Genomic DNA, 15,820 nt, shown 5'->3' with positions numbered 1-15,820 from the left:
AATATTCTGAGGAGCTCTCATTTCCAACATATATTGTGGTCAACCAGACAAAAGAAACGCATAGTCCCTGTATTATATAGTACATTGTGTAAATGGGAACTTCGACACAAAGATAGGAGAGTTGCAAAGTCGATGCCTAACATTTTCTTTAAACTAAAAAAATTACAAATCAAGCAGATTAAAGACAAGGCAACATTATGTTTGCGAAAATGTAATCTGAAGGGCCGCAAATTAACAGCTGGTGAGCTTCAATCACCACAAAATGTTGATAAAATTGTTCGACTTGATGAGGGATTCAGAGTGTTGAAGACACTTAGAGGTTCACCACCATACTGGGAGAGTGCAAAGAAAGATATATTTGCCATGATACGTCAACTTGGTATTCCAACATTTTTCATGTCATTTTCATCAGCAGAATCTAAATGGATACATCTATTGAAAATTCTTGGAAGGACAGTTCACAACAAGGAATACACAGATGACGATGTATTGAACATGTCTTGGAATACAAAATCTGATTTGATAAAATCTGACCCTGTTACGTGTGCTCGACACTTTGACTATTCATTTCAACGATTTATGCATGATTTCCTAATGAGCTCACATCATCCAATTGGTGAAATACACGATTACTTTTACAGAGTGGAATTCCAACAAAGAGGATCACCACATATACACATGCTTGTATGGATTAAAGATGCACCACAATATGGTGAAAATAGTGATGATGACATCACACAATTCATAGATCAGTATATTACATGTTCAAATGATACCAGTAATGAATCCTTCGCTGAATTGATAAATTATCAAATGCACAGACATGCAAAAACCTGTAAGAAAAAAGGCCAATGTGTTTGCAGATTTGGATTTCCTGTGCCACCTATGCCAAGAACAATGATATTGCAGCCATTGCCAATGGATACTGATGAAAGCACAGAACAGATCCTTCAAAAGCACTATGAAAATATCAAGACTGTTGTTACTGATTTACAATTTGGAGAAACTCTTTCTTTTTCTGAATTCTTAAATAAACTACAACTTGATGAACAAACCTATATTAATGCAATACAGTCATCTCTAACATCAGACAAAATATTCCTCAAGAGGTCACCAAATGAAATAAGAATTAACAGCTACAATGAAACCCTACTCAAAGCTTGGAGAGCAAACATGGACATTCAATTCATTCTTGATCCATATGCATGTGCCATGTACATCGCATCTTACATTAGTAAAGCTCAACGTGGAATGAGTAATTTGCTCAGTAGGGCTGTGGAAGAAGCAAGGGAAGGATGTCATGATATCAGAGAAAGTGTCAGGCATATAGGAAACAAATTCCTTAATCATGTTGAAGTTAGTGCTCAAGAAGCTGTTTACCTTGTTATGCAAATGAGACTAAGAAGAGCTTCACGCGGCTTCACATTTATTAACACATCACCCCCTGATGATAGAGTTATCCTATTGAAACCTCTTGATGACATACAAAACATGCGTCCAAATGCTACTGACATAGAAAGTGATAGCATCTTGAAAAAATATGAGAGGCGCCCAAAAGCCCTTGAGAAATTGTGCTTGGCAGACTTGGCAGCATGGTACAGTTTTCAAAAGTTAAAGATAACCCGCAAGATCATTATCAAGATAATGATGACTTCTACAAAACTGATGAAGAGGATGATGATGATGAAAACAACACAATATATCAGATACGTGGCCTTGTGTATAAAAAACGCACCAAAAGTAAAGTTATCAGATATGTTCGTTTCCATAGGGAAAAAGACAAAGAAAATCATTACAGAGAGTTAATAATGTTGTTTTATCCTTGGCGAAATGAAAATGAACTCCTTGCAGGGTGCAAAACATACTATGATCGTTACATGCAAGTGAAATTTGAAGTAGATTCTAAAGAAAAGGAGTACAATAAAAATGCTCAGGAATTAGATCAAGCTATTGAAGCAGTACAAAACACAGCCATTGATATGTTTGATAATGTTGCTCCAAATACACAACATCAGGAACATCAAGACATTTAGAAGGATCAAGGCAAGTGACACATTGAGTATGTTTGCACCATGTGATGAGAGTCATTCTAAATATGACATTGGACAGGACATTGGCATCAGTACAAATAATCCCATTATTGAAGATCTTCAACAACCACGAATGGCTGATAATGAATTATATCCACTTTTACAGAAACTCAACAAGAAACAAAAAGAAATATTCTATCACATAGTACATTGGATGAAAACAAGGACAGAGCCGTTAAATATTTTTGTAACAGGTGGCGCTGGTGTAGGGAAATCTCTTGTTCTCAAATCATTGTATCAAGTACTTTTAAAATATCTTTCAAATCTTCCTGGTGAAAATCCTGACAACATACACTTATTACTAGTTGCACCTACTGGAAAGCTGCTTACAACATTAAGGGTACTACAATTCATTCAGCTTTTCAAATTCCTGCATCCCAAGGTTTTCATTATAGACCACTGACATCAGAAAGACTTAATACTCTACAAGCAAAATACAGGAACTTAAAAGTCATATTCATAGATGAAATCTCCATGGTTGGTAATGGTATGTTAAATTATATCAATCTCAGACTACAACAGATAATGGCCAACAATAAAATCTTTGGTGGTGTCAGCGTTGTTAGCTTTGGCGACTTATATCAATTAAAACCTGTCTTTGATGGTTGGATATTTAACGACCTTCAACATGATTATGGGCCATTGGCTGTCAACATCTGGAAAGACCTGTTCAAAATGTTTGAATTAACAGATATTATGAGGCAAAAGGATGACCAGAATTTTGCTAAATTACTCAACCGTATACGTGAGGGAAAGCATACATCTCATGACATAAAAGTTCTGCAAACTCGAATAGTCAGTGTTGATAAAAAACTTCATCTATTGATGAGTCGACAGTACATCTTTATTGCGAGAACAGACTTGTTGATGACCACAATGCAATAGCATATGACAGACTTACAGGAATAAAAACATGTATACCTGCTACTGATACAGTCATGGCGATGTCTCTGAGATCATAAAACACAAAACATTAGGTATTGTTGTCATGCTTCCTGCTCAAAAAACAATGGGGTTAGTTTCTAAATTATCAATTGGAACAAATCAGCGTATTGAGCTTTGCATTAATCTGTCTGTAAATGATGGATTGATAAATGGTACTCCAGGAGTAATCAAATACATCGATGGACCTGATTTGCATCATGTTACTATTCTATGGATTTTATTTGATGACGATTGTGTTGGCAAAAACCTGCGACGTGAAAACGGCATTTAATACATGACAAAGTATCTCACAGATGGACGCCAGTTTTACAGATATCACGGCAATTTAGAGTGGGAAGACACAAAAATGCAGAAGTTGTGAGAAAACAATTTCCACTCAGACCAGCTAGTGCCAAAACAATACATCGTTGTCAAGGTGATACACTTAACAATGTGGTTGTGGACTTCAGTACAGCAAACAAGAGAAATCAGTGTCATGTACACTATGTTGCTTTAAGCAGAGTGACTAAACTTACAGGTCTCAACATAACCACATTACAAGAAAATCAAATATCAGTTAGCACTGATGTTACACAAGAGATGCAACGCATGAGAACCCATTCCATGCTACAACTCTGTTTCACATTACCATATATTATATCGAACAGATTCATTATTACTTATCAAAATGTGAGATCTCTTCATTGCCATTTTCAAGATGTTGCTAGTGATTTCAGCTTAACTTCAGCTGATGTACTAATTTGCAGTGAATCAAGACTACAAACCGGCGATCACAATGATGACTTCAAAATAGCAGACTTCAACCTTTTCAGACAGGATGATAAAAACCGTCAAAACAACACCAGACCATATCATGGTATGGTTATGTACAGCAAAGAAAACACTCTTGAAGCTACCCCACAGACACTGCATTGTTTTAATACAGATTTCTTAATTGCAATACACAAAACAACATTTGGTTTAGTTCAAATTGTTGGTGTTTACAATCCACCATCATCACCTACATCAAACTTACAACATGCTCTTCTTCAGCTCATCCATACACTTGACTACAATCTACCAACCGTAATCATTGGTGATTTCAATGTTGACTTACAAAAGCAAACACAATCTACAAGACAACTATCTGAACTTATGACAAAGCACTTCAACTACACACAAGTTATTGAGGAGTCAACAACAGACTATGGATCATGCCTTGATCACATTTACACTAACATCCATTGCATGCAAAGTGGTGTACTTGAGTCATACTATAGTGACCACAAACCAATTTGGATTGCATTGTAAAATAGAATTAAATCAAAAACTGCGGTCATACTAATTACTGCCCGTGACTACCCGTAGCTGCCTGAGAACTGCCCGAGGAAAAAGTGGGACAAACAGGTTCAGTTTATTTCATGCCCAGCCAACCCAAAATATCATTGATTTGACGTTAACCTGATGTTTTCTCCAGCCGTTTTGAAACACTGAAGACACCGGGCTTCGAGGACGTCGCCAGCTTGACATTGAGTTCATACCATTCAGTCCGAGAGATGGTACAATAATCTCGCCAAACGCTCACAGTTTGACAGCTTACCACCCTTGCACTGAATGGTATGATCTCACAATCAACTGTAAAGAAAAAAAATGAAAGATTTCTGCAGTGATGTCAATTACACTTAACGATTACTCAGCAAGGGCACTTTGCAAGACCAGTACTGGTTAGCCACTTTCATACAGAGGAATTTCTCCTTACTACTCTTACACAAAAACACTCCATTATTTCTCCGTACTACTCATACTAACTCTCTATTGCTATTTAAACTATGTCCTTCTCAATGGCTCATTTATTCTATTTTCTTGAAAGATTTATCAAAAATAGCATGTTGTTTATCTTTTACTTGAGTTCTTAAAAAATAAAAATGGTTTTCTGAAAGAATGCGTATATGGCTTTTCATTACTTTATGGTGATATCACTTTGGCCTATACAGTGTGAAGCACTGTACCAATCAATTGCACTTGTTATGTAAATGCTGATACAATGCCAGAAGCCAAAGACATTCAGCATTTTTTCCACCGAATTCATATTTGTAAATAAAAAGGCCGTTGTCATTGGTCTGACATGATAATGTCCATGATCTTGATCATCACAGCTTAAAAAACTTTAAAACTATTGGCAAAAGTTTAAATTTACAGACAAATGCAATATCTATGAAAACACGTGAGCATTTTCAGTTCATGTCTGGTTTTTTGTAGTGTCATTAACCATTCTCTTGTCACCGTGGTTACGTGCACGACAGATGGTTGACGTAAATGTCATTTTTCGTTAAACCAATATCCATAGCAGTTGGAACTCGTATAGCGATGTCTTACGGAACTCGCGCCGGTTCCGTACGGCACGGTTTCAAGGCGCCCATTCCCTGCGGCTGTATCTGCGCGTTCACTGTAAAACGGTTTCAAGGGACCCCTTGGACGAGTGCCAGAACAAATCTCGCGCGCGCTCTGTACGTACGTATGTGTGTAGTGCACATACTCCAAAACTTGTTGCAGAAGCGCGTCCGAGGTAGCGTTCCACACTGGCGCGATAAAATCGGAAGAAAAATTGTTGACATTGCACGAAAACGGTCACTACTCCGACATTTTGATGCCCCGATCAGGAATGTAAGATGTATAATAATAAGGTTATTACGAAAATACCGCAAAGGATGCACTTGGACATTGGCGACTCGCATCCCCCTCCGCTTCGCGTCGGGCGATACGCTGCGCCAATGTCCTCGTGCATCCTTTGCGGTATTTTCGTAATAACCTCATAATATTATTACTGCGTCCGAATTGATGAAGTTCTAGTAATTCTTTCTTATAGAAAGGCATCACGGTAGTTTTAGTATCATCTTTTATCTGATCGGTGGTTTACTTGAACTCGTTTCTATAAATTTTCAAAAAGCTATTGATTTAGTCGAGCGACTCTTATTAATCTATTAGACATCTACATTTGCTTCCTTAAGGATAGCGAAAGTTTAAAAGAATTAAAAGAAATAAATTTTAATATTCTTTCTTGTCTGTCAAGCCAAGAATAATGAACTCCCGAGGCGGCCATCTTAGTCTTGAAACAGGACTGGTATCACAGTTCGTAATTGCTTTCGGTGATTTTCCGCTAATTGCTCGTGGTTTCGGCATCCATATCGTTTGGTGTGGTCATTGCTTTATGAAATGATGCTCAACTTATGCTCATCGTTAAAGCCGTGTTTGACCTCTAATATTAGTGAATACAATTGGACAGTTATCTTACTGTTGCGTCATCACCCATGACGTGTTGTTTGCGTATGAACTCCAAATTATGCGTGCCTTTTATATCTAACGATGTACGATAATTAATGAGTAATACTTTTTCTAGCTAATTTTAGTTCCTTTTTACCCCGAAATTGATACAATACAATACAATAAAATACAATACAATACTTTATTAAGATCATTTAATACTTTTTTCTCCGTGGAAAAATTACAATGTCGGCTTCAAAACAATTCAGCAACAAACAATAAACTGGTAACAAACAAACATAAAAACGTGATAAAAAACAAACTTGCTTAAAAATCTGTGTGCAAAGGGCACTCTAAATCCACAGGCGCTCGACTAGTTTTAAAATCACTTGTCTGTAATTTTAATGTTGAAACATGCATTTCATTAAATAAATGTGCAAACGGAAATCATGCGGACAGCTTTTGAGACATACAGAAAACGGCGCCCAGTGCACGGCTGTGGCCGGCCGCCCAGCTCTACTGTTACTCATGTACACACTTACACCCCTTACACAGTGTAAGGGATGTAAGGTGTACATGACAGCCGAGCCGCCACAGCCTTACTATGGCCCGGTATGGGCGCTGCTCACTTTATGTCTCAAAAGCCGTCCGCGTGGTTTCTGTTTGCACATTTATTAATAAAATGCATGTTTCGACATTAAAATTACAGACAAGTGATTTTGAAATTAGTCGAGCGCCTATGTCTAAATCTACCACTTCTTTCGATACGATGACTATCAAACACCAAGTGCATAGCAAAAGGTGTGTGGTGGCACTGATCACAACAGACATTACTTCGTAAACATACATCTCCATATATCTCTTTTGTTTTGGGCTCCATATTGTCGATCTACACAGCCATCTTAAAATATAGAACAACTGATCGCTGGTTGTAAGAACATATACTTGGATATCGATGTTTTTCTACTATTTGGCCGGTGGCCACAAGTACTGAAAGACATTTATTCATTTATTTATTTATTTATTTATTTATTTATTTATTTATTTTACACTGTCATGTCCTTTAAGTAGTCATATATATTTTAATTGTCTGTCTTATACCCAGTCAATACAATAAAACTCTAGAAGTTACTTTGTTTTAGTATTCAACGCACAACCGACGATGAAATTATGATATAAAGTTTTAAAAAACACGATAACTGCCGACGTCACGGTTCTTGAACAACAACAATCCGAACGGTAATTGGGTATAGTGATTATACACAGTTTCTACGGCCTAACAGTGGCACATAATCGGAATTATCGCACAATAATCAAAATAGAGCTACTCCACTATAAGTGCTATCGTTTTCGTTTGTCATGAGCGGGCTTTAATTATCCACGGCCCTTTACCGTCAGACAGGAAGTTTCTGTTTTTCTACCCATTCGTTGACCCATTGTAGAACTTCTCACTAGAAATATAGCTGATATCACATTCCATGAAACGGAGATTATTATATTCAACCACCATTCTGATCAAATATTCCTAAGAAAACGTTTCACAGACGACATTTGCATGATTTATGACACAGGAATAAAATGTGAAATTCCTTAGATATGCTCGCACATGAAACAACAATGTTGACTTCATAAAAATGGTCAATTTCACGCGAAAACTTAACAACGAGATTACAAAACCCCCAAGAAATATCTAGTATCAAAAGAGAAGTTGACCTTGCAAAACGTCAGCTTTACGTCATCGATAAACATAAGATTAATGACGTAACAACAAAACATATCTACACAATGACCTTTATTCAATTTATCAAACCAGCCTAATCAAACAATGTCAAATAAGAAACTGGAAAATTAGAGAGGGTGACACTGGCCACAGTGTTTTTCAAGAAAGACCTATTATCGCATATACAAGGAATACAATCATAAAAATCATCCTCCTTTAAGCAAAAATCAAATACGAGGATAGTTTAAACGAGCAATTACCACGCAGCAATCAGACTACAACATAACAAATCTAGTATTTGTCTTTCATGAACAATGGTTACCATCAAACTAAACATATGGGAATACAAAACCAATCGAGCGACTGATAAAGGGACCCCACTTTGGTCCCGAAACATCGTTAGGACGAATCAGAAATATAAAACCGCTTTTCCGATGACCCAGATTACATGAATAAGGTAAAAGCACAATCGATTCACCTGTGTCTCGCTATGTTTTTCTTTATTATGAAATCAAATTGATCTGAGCTTACTTACTACTATACAGTATCGCTAACAAAGGTAATACCGATGTGTGAAGTAGCCTTCAAAATTTTGTTTCAAAAAATATTATTTTACCTTTCACTTTTTTGTTAATATTTCACATTTACGTATGGTAAAACTTTGATTAAAACATAGATACTGTAGCAATGTCTACAAGTTTCCTGCCTGTAACCTGGTCAGCATTAAACTCTAAGCAGTTGTCAAGTTGGCTGTAGCCTTTGTTTCACACACACACTTCAAGAGCCGCTTCATTAGGCAGCCTTCATGAACAACTCAAATAGTCTAAAAGGGATGATGCAGGATGACATCTTCTTAATTTTATGATTTAACGATACACCCAAGATACAAAATGTTGAATAGCTTTCTGACGCACTATGTCCCTTAGGATTATGATCTTGGTATTCTTAAAACCTGTCATTATTCGTTTACGTAAATACGTCGTACTTGTCCCTTGGCATTTGCACTAATATACTTTTCCTCGACCGCGGATCACAGTATTTGTTGTGATATGACATCTTAGTCTTATTGCCATCGCCTTCTTCTGGTACAAATTCATTTCATCAATGTATGAATCGCAGTGACCATTTATTTTATGTAACTTTACTCCTTTGATAACCTAAGTGATGGCTACAATCTTATAACTTTCCACCATGTCAGTCAAAAATGGGAAAAGTAATATGTGCTACTGCATATTCCTCTAGTTATTGAACCTTGTGCTTACAAAGACAATATTTACTATTTTCACACATTGACATCTGAGTGCCTACGTACATGCATTCTGCTGATGTAAACATAAGTGAAAACTTTAAATCATATGATTGTCTTCAAATTATGCTTAAAGTCAATTGGTCGAGAAGTTACATTCATATAGAGTACCTTTTGATGTTCTGTATGTTTCCAAATACGCAATTTCCCATCATTGTATATTTTAGGTAACCTCTGATATGATTTGTCCATTTGACCATCACTCCAAACACTCTGATTACTCTGGAGGTGTTACTGAACCTAGCTTACGCTAGAGTACGGTCCCTCCCTTTGGTGGAGGGACTGTGGCTAGAGGTGGTCACCGATAAATATAGAGATTAGGAAAGCAAATGAACGTATTATCATGCGAGTCGAAAGAGAACGCAAGGTCTAAGAGAAATAATTATGCTGCTTTCGCTGGCTGCAATCATTTTGAATGAATTTATCATATAGACAAATGTGCGCAACTCTAATTAAGTTAGCAAGAGAGAAGTTGCACATCGAAAGTATTAAATGTTCGCAAATTTATTCATGTTTGGCATACGAGGAAAATCGAAAAAGAATTACGTTGGGTAATAGTAGGCTATGGACTCACTGTGTTTACTGACTAAACAAACGTCTTTAAAATATATACCATAACAGGATCAGTTCTGTACTCAGCACACATCATCGCAAAGATATTGTGAGTGCTTTTATAACAATGATTATTATAATTATTGTTTCTGATATCTTAATCCATGTACAGATTTATTGACGTGGCAATGGTATTTAGAACTATGGCTTATAACCACAATGTATCACTCGAAGGCGATGCATAGAACACCATTGACTTATAATGGGTTGGCGACTGAATTTCGAGGTAGCAAGCATCGATGCTTTGACAGGATGACTGATTAGAGTTTACGATTAGGTATTGTTCACGATAAAAAGATGATATATAAACCATCTTCACCCACTACAAATGACATCCTGGATCACGCAGGCGAATCTACAAACGCTTTCGATTAATTGTATCAAAAGTAGGGGGAAAGATCAAATAGAATTAAAATCCTGGAATATACCCATTTAGAGAATGCTGTTGATTCCTTTCGTTGTAGGCAATTTCCGTTACACTACACGGAAACATTGAACTCTGAAAGTTACTGCTGTCAACATAACAATACTATCGCGTGTCAAACTGTAGCAGAAGTTCAAATACATTACGATGTCCACTGTTAATTGATGCAATAAGGGAGCGTTCAGTTATTATGGCCAGGGGTGGGCCGGCAAAATCCAGGGGGGTCACCTTAAATTTGAAAACTGCAAAGGGGGAGAGAGCATGTATTTTTCAAACAGCTCAGGCGGGGGAGTTCACTTAATTTTCATAAGTATCACTCCCGTCAAAAAGCAGTTTCAGTGTTCAGAAATATCCTGGGAGATAAAAATGATTCGCTGCATGATTTCATTCTCTGAAGTCATTTAACTGTACATCTGAACAAAAGTATAATTATCTATCAGATGAACGTCTTGACTTGGCAACTCTGAGGCTTGTCTTATTGTAAATCGAGCAGAGAAAGTTTTATCAGTGAAATTATTTAACAGTTACCTGTAGACTACTAGTACCATAAAGTGAAATTATACTTTTATGTGAAATTCCAATATCATAATTGTTGTCTACATCAAAACTTTCAAATACTCTATATGAATCAAATACTTTTGTATCACTTGTCAAACACCTATAAAAGCACAAATTAATTTAGTTTAGCGTTGTAAAAAGTGTAAAAAAAAATTATTCATAGTTTTCTCATAGACTCTAGTGAAATTCAAAAATCCAATTTCTTGCACACATATCAACCTTTGACCATGGCATCCAAGTCTTAATAAGTACTTTAAAATGAATTATCAAACATCTATTAATACACAGATTTAGAAAGTTTTGTATTGGAAAAAATAATATAGTTTCCTCATAGACTACCATGTATGAGTGAATCAACATTTCGGTGAAATTCTAAAATCCAATTTCTTGCACACATATCCATTTTTAACTACCCTAGTCTAATCAAGTACATTAATATTAATAATCGAAAGTACATAGATACACAGATTTGCCTATTTTCGTATTGAAAAAAATATTCATAATTTCCTCATAGACTCCTATGTATAGTGGATGAACATTTTCAGTGAAATTCCAAAATCGGTACACATAATGCACCTTTAACCATCATATTCTAATCAAGTACAATTGTATTAATTATTCAACTCCTGTATATGCACAAGTATAGCAAGTTTTTCATGGGAAAAAATTATCAACAATTTTATCATAGACTTGCATGTACAGTGGATGAACATTTTTGGTGAAATTCTAAAGTCAAATTTTGTAACAACCCTATTCTAATGAAGTACACTTATGTCAATTATCAAATTTCTATAAATGCATACATGTAGTTTTGTATTGAAAAAGTATTACAAAGTTTTCTCATAGACTACCATGTATAGTGAATCAACATTATCAACAGCTCATTATTAATTAAATCCAAATATTAAAATTTGGTACGCAAACGTTTACACAAAAATGTTGCGATCCACCTGTAATTTCTGTCCAATTCCTTTGAGACGTAATTCAAAATAATACTAGCAAGTCAGAAGGGGAAATTTGAACATTAACACCTTGTGAGTTTGTAAGGGGGGTCATTTGAAAAAATCTGAGAATCTGTTTTTGGGATTCTATTGCCCCACCCCTCCAGAGGTGTACGTGTGCGCAGATTTACTCAAGCAATGTGTGTGTGTGGGGGATGTCATGAAATTTGTGTCATCTTAAAAGGGGTCATCAATATTTGGTGCAGTAGGTGGGGGGGTCACTTATTTTGACTTATGCGCAGGAACACTTTGCCGGCCCACCCCCGGCTATAATGACTGAACGCTCCCTAACATACTATCGATGCAGGTGCTAATGGTATATGTATGCATCACTTATACGTTGTGTAGTTAGTTGGCACGCGTCTGTATGTATAAAGGTATCCGAACAAAGCATATTAAAAAGACACTGACTTCACTGTAGGGAAGATGTGAGCTTGAGTTACGTATGTGAAACGGTCAAGAAAAACGTGTTCCTCTGCATTGTGCACACGATTGCAATACTTTTGTTGATATCTTTCAACATGGCCTTCACTGCAGGCAAACGATGTTTCATATCTCATGCATGAAGAAAGTCGTGTTTCGCCTGGCAAATATAAATGTAATACGTTCTCATAAAAGGCCACTTGGCAGCTTCAAACGACTGGTAAAACGGTATTATTTCTGCGTCGCTTTAAATGTCGCCAAAAGAGTTCAATTTGCTTGATAACATTTCGATTTCTTGCGGCGTACACTATGGGGTTCAGCAGTGGTGGACAGTTGGCTGCAATAGCGGCTGTACGGTGGAAGGCGTACGGTAAGGCGTTGCAGTAATTATCGAATAGCAGAACAACAGCAGTGGGGATATAACACATGGTAAAGTTGATGATGATGATCGCTACAGCAATGGCAAGTCTTCGGCCGCCTTGTATGCGTTTTGTTCGATTAATCTTTTCTTGGGGAGTGAAAATTGCAGGGTATTGCGGCTCTAGTCTCAAACGTTGTCGATAGAAAGCCCAACCTATGCTTGTATAACAAATTATTATCGTGATAAGAGGAAGGATGAAAAACAGTACACCAGATGTTATCGGGTACCAGGTACCACTTTTCCCTCTGTCCGTATGACAAAGGAAGTAGCGGGAATCATAGACGGTGCGAGACCCTTCGGGCATTAATGGAACAAGGCTAATTAAGCACTGACACCACACTATTGTAATCATGACAACTACGTTACGCGCTGTGAAAAATCTGTCATGGAGTGTGTTCTTACAAACGAGAAAGCAGTTGTTCAGAGCCAATAGCATAATTGTAAGTATAGAGACAGAGCCTAAGCAGTACTTCAGGGAGGATATAAATCTACACAATGTCAAACGCTGTCTCATCCAGCCTGGGTTACTAATAGAACTGATAAGTATAGGCTGATATACCGATGTTGTCAGGAAATCGACGAGGGCGAGATTTAAAATCATAATCAAGATGGTCTTTCTCTTAAAATCAGCTCGCAGCAAGCAGCATCCTGTGATTATGATGGTCAAGTTTCCAAGGCAACCAAATGTAGACACTGCTGACATAATGACAGTTTGTGGTACCAACACTACCTTCCTGATATCCACGTCTTCGATACATTCGTTGGAAGCAAGATGGTTCCTTGTCAAGTTTTCCCAAGTCATATTCGATTCCCCGTCTTCTGCAGTTCAACTTCAATGAAGAAGTAAGAAAGTCAAACTGTGATGAAACATGATCAGTTCAAGTTTCTTTATCTGAGCAAATGTGCTATAACAAATACTAATGGCAAGCAAAACATTTAACAAACACGTCCCAGTACATATACTATACCTGAATTCTTGTTTTTGCTGTACAGCCGTGTTGTCTATTATATGGTATGGTTAAATAATTCAGCAACGTTGTCTACACTTCTTGCGCCAATCAAATCAAAGAAAATGTCCGCGCTTATGTACTCAGTAGAATAAATGGTTCGGTTTCTGTCTGCCGCTCCTTACGTTTTCGTTCGCATTCACTTTATGCTTTAAATTTGGCCAACGCCGCTAAGTTGCCTTCTGAAATACGGTTCCTAATTGCCGACACCTTAAAAAATTGTATTAATGTGATATCTTCACCTGGTCCTGCAATATAAAACGTTTGACCCCGAAAAGTTCTTGCATAAAAGATGGATGTGCGTCATGAACACGTGCCTAGGAAGGTACCACTTATATGGCAGGGCATTTTGGACGCCACGCCTCATAAGCGCAAAAAAGATGGGTAGATATACACGAAATTCCTCATGAAAATAGTCTCTAATGTTCAAATTTTCACTTGTCAGTCACAAAAACCTTCAGAATGCAAAACGCTTAATATTTTACAGTGTCTTTCTCATACGCATGGGGTCACCATGTTTTTTGAAACCCTCGATTTAGGGTCAATCTGATTTTAGACACGGGTCATTTGCATAAAATGCATCATACAAGCCACAAAGTGCGTCGTTAAGTTGCAGTTTCCAGAAGACTTTAACCTGTCAAAGATATAAATCACAGATATCTAGAAGTTTGCAAGTTGAAGGGGTGTTTCACAAAGCATCCTTATCATTGTGAAACTTGCAATTCGCATACAAAGAATAAAGAAGCCTGATCCTTGACTGTTTTTTTTCTCAGAAAACTCTACATGAGAAAGCAAAATGCATTAATATTTTATAATACATTGCTATAGTGACATATTTTCCAAGGGGAAAAATGGCAAGATATTATTCTTTCTCAATGATTGACCAATAAAGGAAGCTGTTTTCCTTACCTTGTCAGGTTTTCCAATACAACGTGTGATTTCTATGAGGCTTCACTTGCCATTTAGTGTCTGCACAGGTTGTACAACCGGCTTTGTGTTCTCCTGTCAAATAATCTTTGTTCCCCCGGCACTTTAGGGGTTTTCAGTGATTCCTAAACAAGTTTTCAGTCACCTTTAACTCATAAAATGCAGGTGCCGACATAGAAATAAACATTCTCTCCTCTCTCTCTCTCTCTCTCTCTCTCTCTCTATATATATATATATATATATATATATATATATATATATATATATATATATATATATATATATATATATATATATATATATATATTGAAGGGAATATGCTACGTCATTTACCCGGTGGAATGCATGCTCTGTTGATAAGACGCTTCAGTCTATCTCTAACTCTATAATACATAACAAAACTTATATATTTGTATTGACTGAAACACGGTGTTAAAAGCAGATGGCATAGCAAAAAGATTTTCATCATCTCTGACTGGCTATATGCTATACCAGATGCCACAGTTACAACACAAGGGTGTAGGTACGGGAGTCATTATAATATACAACCTCAAGTTCACTCCAATATCGTTTGAACTCATTGATGGCACTTTATCATCTGTTATTCATCTTATCGATACATATCGACCTGGACAGGGTTCTATCAAATATTTCCTTGACAACTTGTCACTCTACTTGAGAATGTCATTCACTCACAAGAGAGACTGATAATTGTTGGTGACTTTAATATTCATGTTGACAATCGTGCAGCCTCTGACAGTGAAAAGTTCGTTCATCTTCTTAAATCTGTGGGATTGACTCGACACGTGATTGGTTCAACGCATCGTTAGGGCCATACTCTCAATTTGATCATCACCAAGGAAATTGACCCATGTGTTTATAACGTTACATCTGATTCGCTATTACCATTCGATCATGAAACTCTTCATTTTTTCAAATGCATTTACGAGACCACGCCAAGTGAAAGTAACCCGGCCTTTCAGAAGTTAGAAAGACATCACTGTAAGGGACCTGCAACCAAACAAAATTACATCATCATTGCAGCCGGTACTCTCTGAGAATGATTGCTCCTCATCTGATCTCGTAAATGTGTACAACAGTGCTTTTACTGCAGTCTTTGATGAAATGACACCAGTGATTAACCAA

The sequence above is a fragment of the Ptychodera flava genome, chromosome 21, assembly GCF_041260155.1.
Source record: "Ptychodera flava strain L36383 chromosome 21, AS_Pfla_20210202, whole genome shotgun sequence".
NCBI lineage: Eukaryota > Metazoa > Hemichordata > Enteropneusta > Ptychoderidae > Ptychodera > Ptychodera flava.
Note: the sequence above shows the minus strand (reverse complement) of the source record.